General features: G+C 31.5%; 1 long non-coding RNA gene across 1 annotated transcript; it reads right to left on the bottom strand.

Annotated features, from left to right (window-relative positions):
- Positions 1 to 4345: 4345 nt before the first annotated feature.
- On the bottom strand, positions 4346 to 18691 carry LOC105328210 (uncharacterized). The gene is made up of 4 exons (XR_010709070.1): positions 18313 to 18691; positions 18052 to 18130; positions 15526 to 15608; positions 4346 to 4385 (listed from the first exon to the last, which is right to left on the bottom strand). It is a non-coding gene; the product is annotated as an uncharacterized lncRNA (long non-coding RNA).
- Between the last annotated feature and the right edge of the window lie 207 nt (positions 18692 to 18898).

The raw sequence follows: 18898 nt of genomic DNA, 5'->3' as shown, positions 1-18898 counted from the left end.
TGCTCCGCTATTGACTCTCTTTCCTTTATTCCTCATCAAGGCTCTTTGCCATGTATTTCGTTCAGCAGCTCCTCAGCTTGTGTCTTTTTCAGTCTGTAGTATTCTTTGTAGCCTCGCAGCATTTCTTCCAATGCTTGGACCTGCTTTGCAATTGACTTCGATTTACAAGAATCTGGACGGGCATTCAGCAGTTTCAAACGTACTTCCAAAATGTTGATGTGTTCCAAGGCTCTCTCTGCTTTGCTCTCAGCAACCAGGAAATTCGGAGTTCGATTCTGCATTTTGAATTGATATGACCAGCTTCTGTCTGGATCCAATCCTTATATACCATGACCTTTCAACACTTCTTCTGAGTTTAAACTGTTCAAGCCGGGAGACAGACATGACATAATTAACTAATTGCTTAATGATTAACGGTGTTAGGAATCTCCGGGGAATATGATCACCCGACCGGAGATAACAGACGCGATTTCATCATTGTCAACAAGATTGGGGATCTTATAATTGCGTAAGTGTTAATTATACCTAATTATTGACAGACGACCTGATAATTGGCATATGATCTAGATGATAAGCGTAAAATGTCAAGTTGGATATGATATCGTTAAAATCTTATATGTTCATAAAGTAAAGATTTTTTAATATTCAATTTTAAAATTCTTCACCTTTTCATTGATGAAAAAATAAATATTTCATTAATATTAATACAACCTTATTTATAATTTGGATATATCGTTAACATTATATGTTGTAATTTCCATTCTCATCCTTAATATTCAGAATTGTTAATGCATCGTTTTTATTATCACAATTTATTTCATTTGCCATTAAGGGATTTAGATTATGTGTCTATTGTGTTTTACTTATGATATTGTTAAAGTATGAACATTTTGATTGTTATTCAAATTGCCCTTCGTTGTAATTTAACCAAATGTTTAAATTTTAACCAAATCGGTTTGCACAATCCTTATGTACATTTACATATACAATGAATGATTTACTATTGTTGTGAAGTGGTCTATACATACAATAACTGCTCTCCATTTAAGACAAGCTTCTACATGTAATACATTGAATGTTTATTTTCTCTACAACCATTTCATTGGTACATGAGGTACACAATAGCAAAAATATTACAAATGTAAAAGTGCAAGGTAAAGTTAGGAAGAGTAGAGTTATTTGAATAAATTAAATCGAGCTAATATTACAGATTTATTACCAAATGGTATTAATAATTCGTCGTGGTTCTTTGAAGGGTATAACATATACATGTATGTATTATTTAAATCTAATTTGAATTTTAAAACTAGTTGAGTATATTGTCAATGTAAAATCTGAAGGTAAGTACTTTTGTTGAATTTCAAACATCAAATCAACGTATCCGGAAATACCAGAATATTCTACTACATGGAGATACAACATGGACATTTCGTATTGACCTAAAATTGACATTTACCTTTCAATTGTATGGAATAATTATTTTCTGTTTTTCTTACTTATATTATATCCATATTGCATTTGTATTTGACAACGAAACATTAGATATATCACAAATGAGATAGGAAAAAAGAATTTAAAATATATATATATTTTTTAAATTATTTTATGTCGAACACAAACAAATAAAATGTATCGGATACTATCACTTAAAATCTGAAAATGTTTCGGAGATTTATTATCAACATTTCACAGAATGATTCAAAGATAATTGCAGTCTATAAACTAAGATATACTTATAATATCAAGAAAAAGTAATATATTTATTGATACATATATGTATATGTTTGATATCTACCGGCATCATATAAGAAAATTTTATTCATCAGTCCCGTTTGAATATAGTCTAGATATGTTGAATTAGATGCTTGAAGAGTTTTGAGTGTTTGAGAGAGAGAGAGAGAGAGAGAGAGAGAGAGAGAGAGAGAGAGAGAGAGAGAGAGAGAGAGAGAGAGAGAGATTTTGTAGGGTTTTTATTTAAATGATATCACATTATTAATCATAACCTTCATTTTCGTTAATCTCAACCTGGATATCACTTGACACGTAGACAAAGCTCAACTAAGTGTCAGCTCATCTCTGGAGTTCACTCAACGCTCACTGACTCGCGCATTCACTGTAACTCTTAATTGTCGGGTCTCTGACGGGTGTTATTATATAAAACCACGATGACTGATAATGTTGTTATTTTGCATTCAAAATGCGACCCTTAAACAAGCACAGTAAACTTTTCCAGACAGAAAAAGAAGTTCAGAAGGCAAAGAAATACATCCTGCTCCTCCAGAAACGTTTATCAAAGCTAAATCAACGGTACGAGACTTCACTGCATCCTGGAAACGAGGAGATTGAATTGCGCCTGCGTTTGGTTAGGCTTGAAAACATTATTAACGAAAACATCGAAGAATTCACAAGGAAGACTGAAGAAAATGACCATAGTCGGCTAAAGATTTGTAGATGCTAATAAGTCCTTAAGATTGCAATTCAAATGCTTTGATATGATTTGAACCATAAAAACAACGTTCTTGAAATCTTGTTTAAACAAGATCACATTTTGGAAGTTTCATGAATAAAGAAGTAGCGGCAGATTGTGCATTTTCTAGAATGATTTCCTCCTTCATACTCACACGAAACACCAAAGAAAACATATATATATTTTATATTTTTGCTTGTAATAATTGCATCTCTCTTTGAATCTTTATTTGAATATCCATATAAAAAGAGTGCAAGAAGCAAATTGACCCAAACGTTAAACAAACGCCCGCAAATCATTTGTTTTTCTGGGCGAAAAAATTATTGGAAATAAAAAAGATTTGCGCTTTTGCAGTACAAAAAAATCCATTCACAGCCATACACTGTTAACGTACAATCGTGTACATAAACTCTGATTTATGCAATTAATGCAAATTTTAGATATGTATTCAGATCAAATTTATTATAAAGTCCTTCGGACTTTATTCGATTTCCTCACTCCGGACCGTAATTCATCACCTCATAATACGCAAAGAACGATTCCTTATATTTCTTAAATTAAACTGAAAAATTCCAAGATTTCATTTTGAAAAAGCCCCTTGAAGCTTGTCATGTTTCAATACACATCTAAAAATAAAAATTCTAGGAAATTTTGCATTGCAAGCGGCATGAAAGTGCCCCGATAATAACGTTGAAAAATTGTGGTATCCCATCCTTCCGAATAGGGAAAAGATGTCAACAATTCCCATAACAAATCTCCGTAAGAAATCTGTTTTTGTTCCTGTGAATTTTTCAGGGTGAAAAAAATAATACGAGTCAATGAAGAAATATTGGAATTTTTCCTATTCATCAATATCAAATGTATTTCTCTTACAGGTTTGTTATGTATTCTATTTAAGAACCGTCCAAATATGCGACGGAAACAATAATTTGGGATAGACTAATGATAGTCATGGTTTGATCATAGTGCACAAACTGGAGGCGAGTACACACACAATACAACACTAGTATTTGTTATTCTGCTGACTGATGTACATTGATGTACATATGTACTATATGATATGAGTCAAGAGATTAAGGTCTGTCCAAGGTTACCCATTCCATCCCTTTCTGTTGGTTTTCTTTACAAAGACAAATACCTATCAGTGAAAAGCAATTGATATCAATACTCGGCAAAAAGTTTAGAATTTCTTCTTTCACACGTTTCCTCTATACCCGGAAAAACTCACAGAAACGATAGTACATTCCGAAGATTTATAATGCCTTGGAATAATCTAACAATTTTTATCCATTCGAAAATCCTCGGAATTTCTTTTAAAACACAGCCTTAAATAAAGGTGGTATTTTGTAATGCAAACAGCATGAAAAGTATCAGAATGATAATTTAATGTTGAAAAATCGTCAATTATACCATTGAAAACATAGTACGCAAAAATAACTATATAACCCGTAAACAATAAAAAGATATTTGATAAAGAATGATAAACATTTTACTTTAATTCTTAATAGGTTAGAGACAAGACATAATGTTGAAAAACCTTACATGAAAATTGCAAACAAATTATGAGATCGGAAGATACAAAACAAATGCCGTTTAAGAACTCTTTGTTGATATATCTTAAGTAACAATTAAGTAAAAACAGAATATAAAAAGACGGTTTCCTATTAATGTTTCTTTATTCATGCCCAAACGAGAAGTTCTAAAAGGAAATCCATGGAAATCAAATAAAATTTCAGTCACGTGTAAATGATTATCCAATCAGCGACCCCATAGTTGTGTGGTGCATCGACAATTTTGACCCCACAGATTACACTTGCAAGCGAGTCCTCCACAACAACTGTGCTGGATTTCATTGGACCAGGGCAAGCAATGTCGATTCCAGCTGTTGCAAATTGGCTGTCTCAGGTAATAGTTTCGCCTGAAAAAAGATCCACAAAACATTAATGTATTTGCAAAAAAGGATATATATATATATACACACACACACACACACACATACTACTTATTTGCTCGTTACGCAAATGTACGCGTTTTTCTTGTTATGAACAATTTTAAGTTTCAAAACTTGAAGAAAAAAATGAAAATGAAATCCAAAGAAGGGTGTATCATCTAATATTCCTCTTGGTTAATGTTTTTTTTTTTAATTCGAATCTTAAAATATTTATTTACATCATCTGCAAATGATGATATTAAAAACAATGCAACCCTTACATGTAAGCGAGATATTCATGCAAAGTAAATACCCAATCTCACCTAGTTAACATTATTCGGACATCTTTGTACCTAAATGAACTGATACCAATTTGCTATGGACCATTTTTAAACAAATAAAAGTCAAACTATTGACACAAATGGAAACAAGAATTGACAACAATTAAGAAGAGGACTCCTTTTTTTTTTTTTACAATAAATGTCGCATTCAAACAGAGTATCTTTTTCTGATAAAAAAGGATGAGCTGTTATCCAAGAGCTTACACCAAAGCGACATATTCCATTAAACTACATCAAGATTTTCTTCTCCTCTACTTTATCTGAAGGACAAATCAAGCCGAACAATTGATCGAATACAAAAACATTTATATCTTCTATCTTAATGACCAATACAGAATTGTATGGTTACATGGACCTCATAAATATTGACTGTTGTATAAAGTCAAACACAACGACGCATTTCCTATTTTTTATAGATTATGATAGTCATTATTAATCATAGAAACCAGAAACCTTTATTCTAAAATTATATCTGTACTTATAAACCGAACAAGGGGGAGGGGGCTAAAATGGACTGTGCCTGCTGCCTAATCCCATTCAATATACATGCATTATATTGAATAAACAACGAGCAAAACATTTTGAGAGAAAGATGTAGTATTTTATTTAAATACTAGTAAAAGAAATTAATGGATTAGTACGCCTTTCCTTAAATTCACATTATCATGAATTTTCCGTTTTGAATTAAGTATAAAAATTGCACTGATTTTTAAAAAATGTTTAAGTTGAATATGTATTACTAAGTAAACTAGATTACTAATTTTAGAGTTATACTCCGTAACCCACTATTCAATCCCTCCTAAACCCCCCCCCCCAACCCCCCAAAAACAGCTCCCCAAGAACAATGTCTTTGCACGCCGTTGATGACATGGTCACGGTTCTGGTCAAATTTTATTTTTCTGTTTTTATTGTTTACAATGATTTATCAATGCATTTCTAATGATCAACCAACACGTTAGTGTCAGTAGAAGAGATATAAGCAAGATACAGAGATCATAATTCTTTTCATGTAAACAAGGCTCGTGCCATGTTTTTGTTTATTTTGGTTAAATATCCATGTACCAGAAAAAGTTATTTTTTCAAGCTTATTTTTCTACCTGCTAATTTGTTTTGAAGTTTAAAAAACAGTTCTTAGCGATTGTTACAATCATTTTAGATCTAAACTTGGAATTTTCAAAATGTAAACGAAAAACATGATTTGAGCTTTGTGTACACACATAGAAATGCAAGCTCTGTATCTTGCTTTTAACTCTACGAGTGACACTCAAATTTTGGCTTACTACTAGAAATACTTTACTGAAACGGAAAAATAAATTTTGACCAAAATCGTGACCATGCCCATTTAAAGATGAATGACAACTATAGAATGTTGTATCTCATCACCTGCAGACTTGAGAGCACTACTGTTACAAAACCATACTTGGTATTCATATGTTATATAACAGTGCTTTAAATTTTTTACGCTAAAAACATGTCGAAACGTATGTTTTAAGACGCCATTAGATACTCAGACTAGTATACTCTAAGAACACAAATTTTGAATGCACTCTTGTTCTGGATGACTACTCTATGCATGGTGACAAATCAGATACCTTACATTTATGATACTAGTCTTATTTTGTGTCTGGTAGCTCTTTTTCCGATACTGGTTGGGACACTTTAAAAAGTAGGCTATGCTTTTAAAATGAATACTATACATGTATTTAAAACTTATATGATATCTTTAATGCTTTTGTAAAAAGGGGACAGTTCTTTAAGATTATGTAAAAAAAAAATTGGAATTTTTACTTTTAAATTTCTTTGAAGCAAAGTTGAAAGAGTGAAAATGGTGGTCGGGCGGTTGAGTGCTTTGGCGGGTGGGCGGCTGCCAAAAGGGTACCCCTATTTTACGGATAAGTCCTCCTACAGTTCTCAAGATAGAAAGTTGTTGTTTTTCAGATCGATTTTACATATGTTAGAGATGTGCATCATACTTGGATTCTGTTTTTTGATAATTTATGAAAAAAATATCAGCTATTAAACTTAACTTTTGTTCGGCAATATAGTGCATATAGAGTACCTGATTTTTCTGCATAGGTAGTGTTTATCAAATCAGGGTTGACAAATGGATTATGAATACTGTTCACACAAAAGAAAATCCGGTTTGCTGTCACATTGACAACTATTCTCTTATTATGGTATGGATATTTATAACATTGCATCCATATCAATGAACCTAATTACTAAGATCGTTTCGCAAAATCTAAATCAAGAAATACTCCCGCAGTTTATCTTCTGTGCTTTCACCATCAGATGACTTTGATAAATCTAGATTTATTATTCATCAGCACAAAAACAGTGCAAAGAGCTTTGGGAAAGGAGACTTATTAAACGCCTCCAAGAAAAGCAATAGAAACCACCATGTGAAAAAATAGATTTTTGAAACGTAAGACAATTTTCTTTTATTGTTTTTTTTTATCTCAAAGTACGTGCACGGTGAGATTAAAACGTATATTTCCTACGTCAGATTAGGCAGCACATTTTCGAACGACCCCATCAAATCAAATAAAGTACATCGTCTCAATAGACACCGTCAATTAAGTGCATGCCTTGGTTTTATGCTTCCAGCATTCATGTTTGATGTGTTAAGTCAGAGACTGTCTGAAAGTGTATCTCAAATGGAATTTTATCTACTGTGTTTACGTAATATAAAGTACCTTGATATTAATCCACGTTTGTTTTGATAAAACAAGAATTATCTGTCAAAATGTGCCAGTCTATCATCATTATTTTGTTTTCTATTTGTTTTAGTTTTACCTCTTTGTCTGCATCTATATATATTGTCAACATATTAATAAAAGCGATTCTTACATTTTTGACGATCCTCTATTTGTTTCTTTTTTCAATAAATGTACATTACTTGGATGTGGATTTTGAAAGAATATCATTGTTTCAAGCTTTTTACCTTCTAATAAATCATCCAAATTTCACATTAGACCTTTGATATTTTTGTTAATGTCATGTAGTTGTTTTATTGACTTAATCTAGTTTCAATGGATCCAAACAAATAATTATACGTAGATGGAATTAAAAGGGATTTCAATTAAAAAAAATATGATAATACGTTTTTGTCTTATGAATGTAACATAAAAGACAAATTTGTAATACTGTGCCAAAAAAGAAAGGTAAATGTTTGATTACATCAAACTAGGAAAACTATCAGTTGTGATATGGTACACATGTAATTTATACGCAACAAATAAAGATTTTTTTACCCCGAACCTTTTTTTGGGGTGGTGGGGACAATATTTCATCTTTAACCTTGTGAATATTCATAAATCGCTCTGGTGGCAACTTTTTATATTCAAAAGATTCTGCATGATATTCACGGCATTGAATGAAATTTATTGTAAAGCCATTTTAATGAAACATTAATTTATTAATTTTTTTTTTCAAATCAAAAATCAAATTAAAAACAAAATCAACGATTTCAATTATGTAAGATTTAGATAACACATTCATAGAATAAACCGTATCGCACTTTTCAGGGAAATAATATAGTAATATAAAGATAAATGGAAAGCGTGGAATTTAAAAAAGCCCTTTGTTCTAACTACTCGTATTAGTTTTGAAAAATAATGAAATTTATCCTTAAAGATTAATTCATTTATATAAGCAACATCAACCTTATCCTTAGTCGTGATCTCACTAAGGATCAGGTTGTATCGCGCTTTTGTAGAAAATAATGTAGTAATATAAAGTTAAAGGAAAAGCGTGGATTTTTTTTTTTAAAAGGCCCTATGTTCTATAAGTTAAAGGAAAAGCGTGGATTTTTTTAAAAAAAGGCCCTATGTTCTAACTACTCGTATTAGTTTTGAAAAATAATGTTAAGTTTATGTTATATAAAGTTGCTCAATATTTCCACTGTATATTTATTTTTCAAGCACTAATTAACATATTTAAAATACTAGCTGCAGGTGTGTAGCGCCCGTTTTGAAAAAATTCCAAAGGACAACATGAGAGCTACAGTGTCACCCATTGAAAAATAGTGCGCTAATACCCAGATCGTCCATCCAATTTACAGCACTCTATCTTGCTTATTACTCTACGACTGGCTCTCAAATTTTGGTTGATCGACAGAAATGCATTCCTAAAGCATCGTTACTAATAAAAACCGAAAAATAGAGTTTGACAAAAATCGTGACCATGCCCCTTTAAATAAATACAATGTTTTACAGTAAATTCCTACGGGCTTTAAGAGAGAGAAGAAACTATGCTTACCTATCCATTGACTTGAATAAATCTAATGCTTTGTTCTGATTGTAGTAATCGTCATCGTAATCTGTAGATAAAACACAAAAAATGTTTTAACATGTAAATAATAATTATGAAATCTCTTTTCATAGCTTCAGATTGGTCGGCGACTTAATCAATGCATAATGTTTTAAATACCCCACTCCCTTCTATAACATGTGCATAAACATCATTTTACTATGATTAATGTTCTTTTAGTAAATTTTTATAGACATAAATTTCTGCTATTGTGAGTTCACAATAGTGACATCTACTGATTTGTTATTTACTGTAATGTTAACTGTTTTATCGTCCAGAAGATGGTACATGTACTTTACCCTCTCCCCTTATAAGCTCAGTTTGTATACGTATCATAAAACACTTAGGAAATTCATCAGTCGGTTATAACTGCCTAAAAGTTGTTGTAATAATTAAATGTATTACATTGTTCAATGATTGATAAAATCATCTCCTTTGGAAGTGCGTTCGATACATTTCTCTCTCATAAACACCACACATGATAATATAGAGATGGTTATTGTAATTCTGAGTTAGGAAACAAATCAATTTTTAATGGAAATTATAAGAGAAGTTTTAAAGAAAATAACGATAAAACAAAAAGCGAAGCAGAAACAGCAGAAAATAAATTTGACAAAGATTACGACCTTTAAACTACTGCAATTTCATCAATATCTTAAAAAATCATTTTCTATGTTTTTTTGTTGGTTGAGTTCATCAACTAATTAAATGCTATTTGAGGTGTAATATTTCATATTTTATAGATAGAATCTTCATTCGTCAACCACGAATTTACTTATCCACGAAAAATAATTACCCATTTACATGTATAATATATTTGAAAATATACATGCATATATTGTATAGTCAAGCCTACAAGTTCAAACAACATGTAGTATTTTTTTTTATTTTAATATTTTCTTTTTGTAGGTACTCAGAAAGAGTACAGTTTTCTTGTTTTCCGAGATGATATTATATGATACATCATTAGAGGGACTTGAACAGGATTTTGGCCCAAAATTTTAAATTTCATTTACAATTACATTTGCAATGTTTAGAATGGTTAATATGGGCATTTCCAATGCTTTTTAACAATTTGAAAGTCATATATTGAGTTATAAGCAAGATACATAGATTGAAATTTGTTGTTTAGTCAACGAAACTCGAGAGTTTTTATTATTTACATACGCATTTTACTGGTTCAGCTTCAACCAAAGTTTTCTTTCTTCATTATTCATGAACACATTGAGTAAGTTTACCTTGTTTACCACCCCAAAAATGGTAATTTCAAATTTCACATTATTTGTAAACAAATATAAGACTTGAGCTTTGTTTACATAACACTGAATTCTCACCACTGTACCTCTCTTAAAATTTGACTTCTAACATTCAAACATTGAACAATCATTCAAAATGCGCAAGTCAACTTTTTTATACGTGAAAATAGACAATACAATTTTGATTCAAAACCGTGTCTATGTCCTTTAAATACATTCACAAAAACTAGTGTGAAGCAGGAATGGCTAAAAGAAGATATCGTTATTATGTGTTAAAATTCCATGCCTAAAATCTGACCATTTCACGATTTTACAATGTTGGTCAAAAAGTACATGGTGGCAAATTTCGTTGATATTTTATTATTTTCACAGAAAATGTATGCTAAAACTTTCTTTCTTTTATAACACTATTCATTAGAAAGGGATTTTTAAAACAGTATCAACACCTTCCCTTGAATATATCCTCACACATAAATATTTTATCTGTTTTCCTTATACACTTATTTTTATAGATTTTTACAGAACGTGTTGTTATTGAAACATTTATTGCAATATGAACATGACAACAGTTATATGCCTGGCTTTAAGCTTACTTAAAATGGAATCGGCTTATAGTACCGGATATTAACAGTAAAACGAATTTCTATATCAAGACTACCCTTTGCTTCATTTTCGCATTCAGTCTTACCATAAAATTCCTATCCATAGACATATTGACGAACAGACGGTAAAGTTAAGGAAATATAACGATGGGTTTTTACGACAATTGTTTGAAATCCAAGCTAGCGTGATGTTTTCTACAATACTCTGAGTGGTAAAAAAAATAACCAAGAGACATAACATTTGTTACAACTGCCAATTTATTGTTATTGCGGCAAAGACCTCAATACTATTTGGTTTAGTAAGATATTTACTGGTAACATACCGAAATCCTTCCTTTTACTCTAAATGTGAAAACTAACACATGGTATTGGAAAACACTTTTAATTGGCCATTTTCTCTTTTGGATAATGGACCCAGATTCCGAAAGAGCATCTAACAGCATATACATCCTATATCTTGCAAAATTATCAGAAAGATATACACGTATACGTAACTATGAAGTAATATTCGATGAAGATACGTTATCATAACAGAAAGTAGTAATGCGACTGCATGTCTAGAACGGTAATGATAGCGGGTATTAACCAAAAAAACTGTTAAGCAAATTCTTACACATCCACCCAGCAAAACCTTGAAGTGTTCACACCGAAGAAAGCAATAATTTTAAAATTAGACAAAATAAGATAAGGTGAAATTTTCACCAATCTGAATTTGATATGTCTTTTCATCAACAATACAGATTAAAAAGATAACAACGATTAAAAATTTTGAAACCAGTTGGTGACGAAACGTCACAACATTATACTGCTATTTTGCTGCACGTTGTTAACATGATTGGCAATTTTTTCTGATTTATATTAATTTTTAGTGATAGTTTAAAAAGAAGACAACTTAACAGGACCAAAATGATTAGTGAGAAACAACCACAGCCGTTGGAAAATCAATGTCTGCATTGATTCTAAGGCACATTGTACTCAGTTTCAATTTGCTGCTTATTTTGACCTCGACATTGTTTTAAACATCAGGCAATCCAAGGGAAATAATAGTTTGATATAATTTTTCTATTCATAAGTATAACGCCATTTCCATCGGTAGCTAAAACAATTCAAAGTCTCTGAACTAAATTAAACAAAACTGAATGTATTTGTAATATTTAGCAAAGGTCTGGCTCTTGGATCGAAACCAGAGGTCATGGTCAATGCATTGTTTTTAACTAGTTGATTCTTAAGTGGAAATAGGAAATTGCAATGGCCGCCACCACTAGAGCTACATGCATCTAAGTAATCGACGTGCACGTCGGTTGTATATATTGTGTCATTGTTTTATTTCTTGAGGAAAAAAGTTGTAAGATACTTGTAAGGAAGTTAAGACAGAAAGGGAAGATTCAGACAATAAGACAGTTAGAGAAGGAAATAACTGACTCATGGAAAACGCCTGATGCAGCATTGGGTTTTAATTGCCAATTAATCAATGCACACAAATTAAGTCTAAGGGTTTGATCTTGTCATTTGTAGTCTGCTGTTTCAAGGATTGGACATGAAAAGTACATTCATTGCTTAAGGAAATAAAGAAGACATCAGCAGACTTATTGATCTCAAAAGAATTGATAGTCGGAATAACTGCAATCGGTCAGTGGTTTTGTGCAAATGTACGTCATTGCCGTTTTGGAACACTCCTTAGACTTGCATTGTCCCCAATTGGAACCAAGATACGATCAATCAGAACTGGATATTACGAAACTGTCAATGAAACTTAACGAAGCGAGTCTGTCGTGGAACGAAAAGAACTAACAGCAAGCAGAATGAGATGGAGTGGCAATTACTTATTATTGGAGAGCCCTGCAGCCAGTTTCTGTTTGACGTTAAGTATTGTGGACCGGGTCAACGATTGAATTTCTTGTTTTCAAAAGATTTGCTAGGTTAAAGTTCTCAGATTTTTTTCAATTTGATTTATACAAAAGTGTTTGTTATATGGATTTATTTTCCAAAATTTATATTCATTGCAAAATAAGTAAACAAGAACTCCTACAGCTTTTTAATAATTAAAGATTTAGTATGCGTTATTTCTGGAATTGTTACATATAAAGAATATTATCAAAAAGAAAAAATAATGACATGATGCTTTGCGCATGCATTGTTATCCGGGTTACCAATGATTGCTAAGAACACAGAGCACTGTTAGATGGTATCTTAAGGTGCTTTGATCTTAAACTAAAAGGGGTTTTTATCATAATAAAAACGTTATTTAACCTTCAAAATCTATAAATGAAATAATTTTTTTAGGGTATCCAAGCATTTTACGAACCTAATGCAATTTGAGCCTCGATGAATATAATGGAATAAATAACTTATACACGTTGAAATCAAATTACAAAAAAGGTTGTTTAAGTATATCGGTGGCTCTAATCCCTTTACCTTAAGGTAGAAGGTCCTTGGAGCCACTAAGCCAAGCAGGTCGTTGGATGACCTAGCGTAATAGCGTAATAACTCTTCAAGACTAATTTAATTGCTCTATATAAAAGGCAGATTTATGGTACATGTACAAATTAAAAATTCCGGATAACTTAAAGATAGCGAACATGGTTGAGGATCAAAAATTATTAAAGATTTGCATTGTCTCATAGTTTATGGATTTCAATGTCCTTTTATTCGTAAATACACACATTTTTTATGTAGTTTTTAAATTTGTTAAAATAAGGAACAAGTATCACTTTAAGATTAATTTTAAATTAAGTATTTGTATAAACCAAAGGAATATAAAATGATAATTATACAATCTTAGTATGAATGCACTAAATATTTAAAACACTTCCAGTTTGATACTCTTGTCTCGTTTTGATGATTTTTTACTTATCATCTAAGAATTGAAATATTAATCTAATCAAAGAGCAGGATATTCTGAGAGTGGTGCCATTTTGTCGACGATAAGGCGCCGTGTTTTTCATGTATCTAGACCCTTGACAGTTAATTACGGAATACTAGTATACGTACAGGAAATTACTTTTTTTTATGCAATAGTAAATGAATGATCTACGTATTTTTATAGAATCGAATCCTTTAAGTAGACACACAGTTATCGGCAGCAGTTGTTTTAGACGAACAAAATCTGAATGCCAGAAATTGAAACCCACAGGACGATTTCAGGACACACGCAATGTTCCTCAGTTTTCCATGATATTCCTTGATAGATTTTTTTTTTGTCATTGAAACCTGGTAATGCCCCCGAAACTCAGGGTACATTTTGCTTTTTTTAAACAAAATTCAATTGATGCTTATTTATAAAGTCAAAGTATATATTTTCAATTAAAATTATATATCCAGATAGAATGATATCATATAATATGAAAATATAACTTTGGAATTAAGTAAGGAAATCTTCACATAGCGGATATAGCAAAAATAGAAATTGAAGGAAGATCGCGTCTCACAGAATAAAGCTCTATCATTCAGTCAAGTGAATGTTAACTGAAAGGTCTGAAAAGGTGACTGAATGAATAGCTATGCAATTCAGTCACATTTCAGTTATATTTCAGTCACATTTCAGTTGACTGAATGGCACAGCTTCATCATGGGTCGGGCCTTAAGGAACGATGATTGAGTTTGTTTACATGATACACACATGTGGGAACAAACAGGTACAAAAATGCAAAAAAATAACTAGAGTTTGCAATGAAGCTAGGATTGATGGTAAAGTTCATGATTTGCTCAGTCAGTTTCTTCGTTGTGGCTCAATACATTGTTCTTTATGCCGTATAACTTCAAATTTGTTTAGACATTTCAGACAATAAATGAAACCAAAATCTATTGTGTATGTTTATAGATAATAATTGAAACATATAGTATAAATTGGAACAAAATGGAAGTGATTATTTTTTCTCTATCTCTCCAATATCCGATCAACCGTCATATAAATGACCTCAGGTGTGAAAACTGATTCGCCTCATTAGCTGTTCCCTCGCCATTTCAATATTTTAGTTCTTAAGGGTTATTTAATTGATAAATCCATTCTATTGTGGAAATGAGTTCGCTCAGCACACTTCCGCATTAATTTCCTCTCATTTCATTTTCTGTATCCCTGTAATACAAATTGATGTCGATTCAACTACCTAATCACCTCGATAATATTCACTCTGTCACGAATATTCTGAATTTGTGTCATTGGATTTCATTATGAAGACAGTGCTAAACTCAAATGACTCGGATTTCCATCGTTAGCCGATTTTGTCTTTGTATTCTTGATTTCAAGATGACTTTAAGGTGCATAGCGTAACTTTCTTTTATATTTCAACAATCGCATTATGGTCATTATGAATAGAATTGTTAACAGATTTTAGCGTGTCAATTTGTTGACTATTTATTATTTCACATCTTTTGGTTAGCTTTTACCAAAATATTCCATTCTTGATAGCTATATGTAACGTGTTGCATCCAATATCTACTTTCTATATCACTTTAAAACTAATCATAATGCACATCAAAGATATTTTCCGAAGCAATTAAAACCAGTATTAAGATTTTTATCCAAATAATTAAAAAAAATATAAGCAGATTTGAATTCGGCGTATTTGAACAAAGATAACAGTTTGGGGTTTTTTTAGTTAGGAATTGATTTTCTTACCTGCATAATACATGCAACTTCCAAAGTTGAGAGAAATGAGAAGAATCCAAATTCCTGCTATGAAATAAGTCATCCTTACTGAACTACAAAACAGAACAATACAGTATTAGCTCAGAATTCCATTTACGGACAGCGTGCAGTCTTGGAACACAGTAACATTTATAGTTTGTATCGTACACAAAAATCTCTGAATATTGAATTACTACCATTTATCAGCCACTGTGTAATAGGACAAAAAGCTTAATTAAAACATCCAGTTTAGACAATAACGACAATGAATAGAGGACCCAATTTTCAATTCTTGATCCCACTGTTGCTTATATTTATCATATCTCCCACTCAAATGGTATAACCCCTGCACCAACAGGGGGCGCGGCAAAGACATCTAATCAGCTATAACACAAGAGAATAGAATCGATATGGTCTTTATGACAAGTGTTCATAATTAAATCAATTTGCCACGATTTATCGATACAACTCAAGAAATCGACCGGAATAACGAGGCTACTATAGGATAGTTTTTTGTTACAGAAACCCCGCGATTGAAGAGGTATGTTTGTCCATACTAATAATGTTTGTGTATGGTATAAATCATAGCGACTTCTCGCTTCTCCGGGCGGATGAATACTCATAGAATGTCATTCAAACCACTCCGTGGTATTTGTTCAGACCAATTTAATGTAAAGAACAACTTTCAGCTCTTCAGACGAGAATTATTCTGCTGTATTATACTTGGTATTTTAGTTACTTCAAGACCATTTTCATTCCATGCAAAGGCTCAGGGTCCCAAAACATGCATGGTAACGTGATGTGTAAGTATAATTAAATATATCAATTTATACTACAATACTAATGGTAGGAATATTTGTAAGAACTTCCCCTAGTTGAAAAACAGTCGAATGATTGTTTGTAGTGTAAAATTAAGTAATCATATTATAATTATCATAATTTTGCAATACAGTTTAAAATTTCAATTATGAACATTAAAGCAAAAGATGAGATCGGCTATTATCAAGCTTAAAACAAAATTGATGAATAAGATCGCCTTTTCAGTCACGCCAAAGATGCGCCACTCTACAGAACCCTATAAAACAAAGTTACTTTGATATAAATTAGTGGGGAAATTCTTTGTATTCTTTTCTAGTTTATTCTGATAAAATCGATAACAACGAACAGATAGTTCTATCTGCTGATCCAATTTTTTCTTTTATTGATGAATACATTTTTGAAATAACGCACGTGATGCAACCGATATCATTTTGTTACAAATACACAATTTGAAGAATAGAGAAGATAACTTTTCTAAATATGCCTTCATAGGAATTTTCTTGTTTTCTTTTACGAGTCGATTCACATGACTGTACATCGTTTAAAACATTAGACAAACTGAAACAAACTTACCAAGACTCCAAATTGATGATGTGTTTTACATACATTTAAATTTACCGTTGATGCTTTGAGTCGCCAAAATGCATAGAACACACGCAAAGAAAAGAAAAAAGTCATTAGGTAAGAGATATAATATTATCCCCGTTTCGACCAGGAAGTGGAATAGTGTTAGTATATTGAATATCTAAAATGCACTATATCAAATGAATTTGAAATACATTTAGGTGTATAAAATGTCTAGAAGCAAAGTGATAAAATTTATTAGAAAACCGAGACTCTGATTTTAATCCCTTTTCACATAATAACAATGATATATGCAGATGAACTTCGATATCTCGAACACTGATGCATGCATCTCCAAAACTATGCATTTGTCGAAGTCCCAGCTACTTATTGTACCCTTATTATCTCGAATACCTCTAAGTTTTTAAACAAGCCAATCTTGTTGTATATTACGCATGTTTATCCGATATCGAACATTATGCATCTTTTAAATGGTTACTTTTAAGAAATGGAATAGTTTTAGCGCTATAATGGGAAAATGTTGTAACCTCAAACATACAATTTTCAAAAGTATATTTCCAGCGATTTTTCCCACTTCGCGGTTTATAAAGTGTAAACTGCCCCAAACCATTTTCTATCGTATAACACTAATAAATATTGAATTCATTTCTAAAATATTAGTCATGCCTTTACGTCTCATATAATATTTTAGAAAGATGATGATATTTGATGATGAGAAAAACTAATAACAAGTAATGATGTTCTGATATTGGAGGAAACAATACTAATAGTTAGCGTTGTTTTAAAATGTTTTTTAAATATTGATAATGTTTTGAGCATGGTGATGATGTTTTTACTGTTGGTTAAGATCATTATGAGCAGCACATTCAATGTATAGTTTTAACATGAAAATAATTTTATGGGTTTATTAAATGACTTGGTGTCATATTCGAACGTCTAAAAGTTTGAAACAAAAGTATACGACACCAAAGATCCAGCGTTTTCGTCATGCAGGAGTGCAGAAACTTTCTCTGCACTAAGAGTGTCGCCATTTATACAACATTGCCACATTTTATGTTGTTTCAAAACTAGATGTTTCCTGAAATGCGATTCTTAATTGACTAAGCCGCCTACCTTGTTCCGGAACCAAAACCAGCAGAATCAAGTTCAGCGAGTTTACACGTCCTTCATCATCCATCTTTGCAGAGATTGCCTGAAAAGAAATAACATAAACATTTCTGTAAAATCATATCGTATTTCCGTTACTAATTAGACTTGTTCACACATTTATGACATCACAGTTGCCATTGCTAGTGCATTTTAAAATTGGACGATAATTGTTGTTTACGATGTCTCATATTTCATACCAAATTAAAAAAAAATAAATGGTAGTACCAGGCTTTTGTGATATCTTCTTGCTAGATATTTCATTTGGACCTGATTCTTTGTGATCATTTGTCGATCGCTTGGCACTATATGATATGTGACATATCAACTTCTAGGGTTCATCTTTCTTGGATAACAGCTATCAACTTGTTGTCCGTTTGTCGAAAAATTCAAAAGGAGTACGATTAGCCTAGATATTTAATTTCAAATGTAGTTTTTTATTTCATCTTACAATAATTTAATTCTGGTTGTAACGCGTTTTCTGATTGGCTAAAAAAAATATTTTATATTGTATAAAGAATGTTGCCTACGTCATAGTAAGACTAACGTCAAAAATGTATTAATCCGCCTGACGTTACGTTTGAATTTTATACAATTTGATGTCATTTTAAAGGTCAAATGACTGTTTTTATCTACAATTAATAGCAAATAAAATAAATTATAAGCAATGAATGCAATATTTATTAGTTTTATACGATATAAAATGGTTTGGGGCAGTTTACGCTTTTTTATTAACCGCTTCGCGGTTTTTAAAGCATAAACTGCCTTAAACCATTTTATATCGTATAAAACTTTAAATATTACATTTATTCCT

The sequence above is a fragment of the Magallana gigas genome, chromosome 9 (assembly GCF_963853765.1).
Source record: "Magallana gigas chromosome 9, xbMagGiga1.1, whole genome shotgun sequence".
Classification (NCBI taxonomy): domain Eukaryota; kingdom Metazoa; phylum Mollusca; class Bivalvia; order Ostreida; family Ostreidae; genus Magallana; species Magallana gigas.
This window is presented reverse-complemented; position numbering and strand designations above follow the sequence as displayed.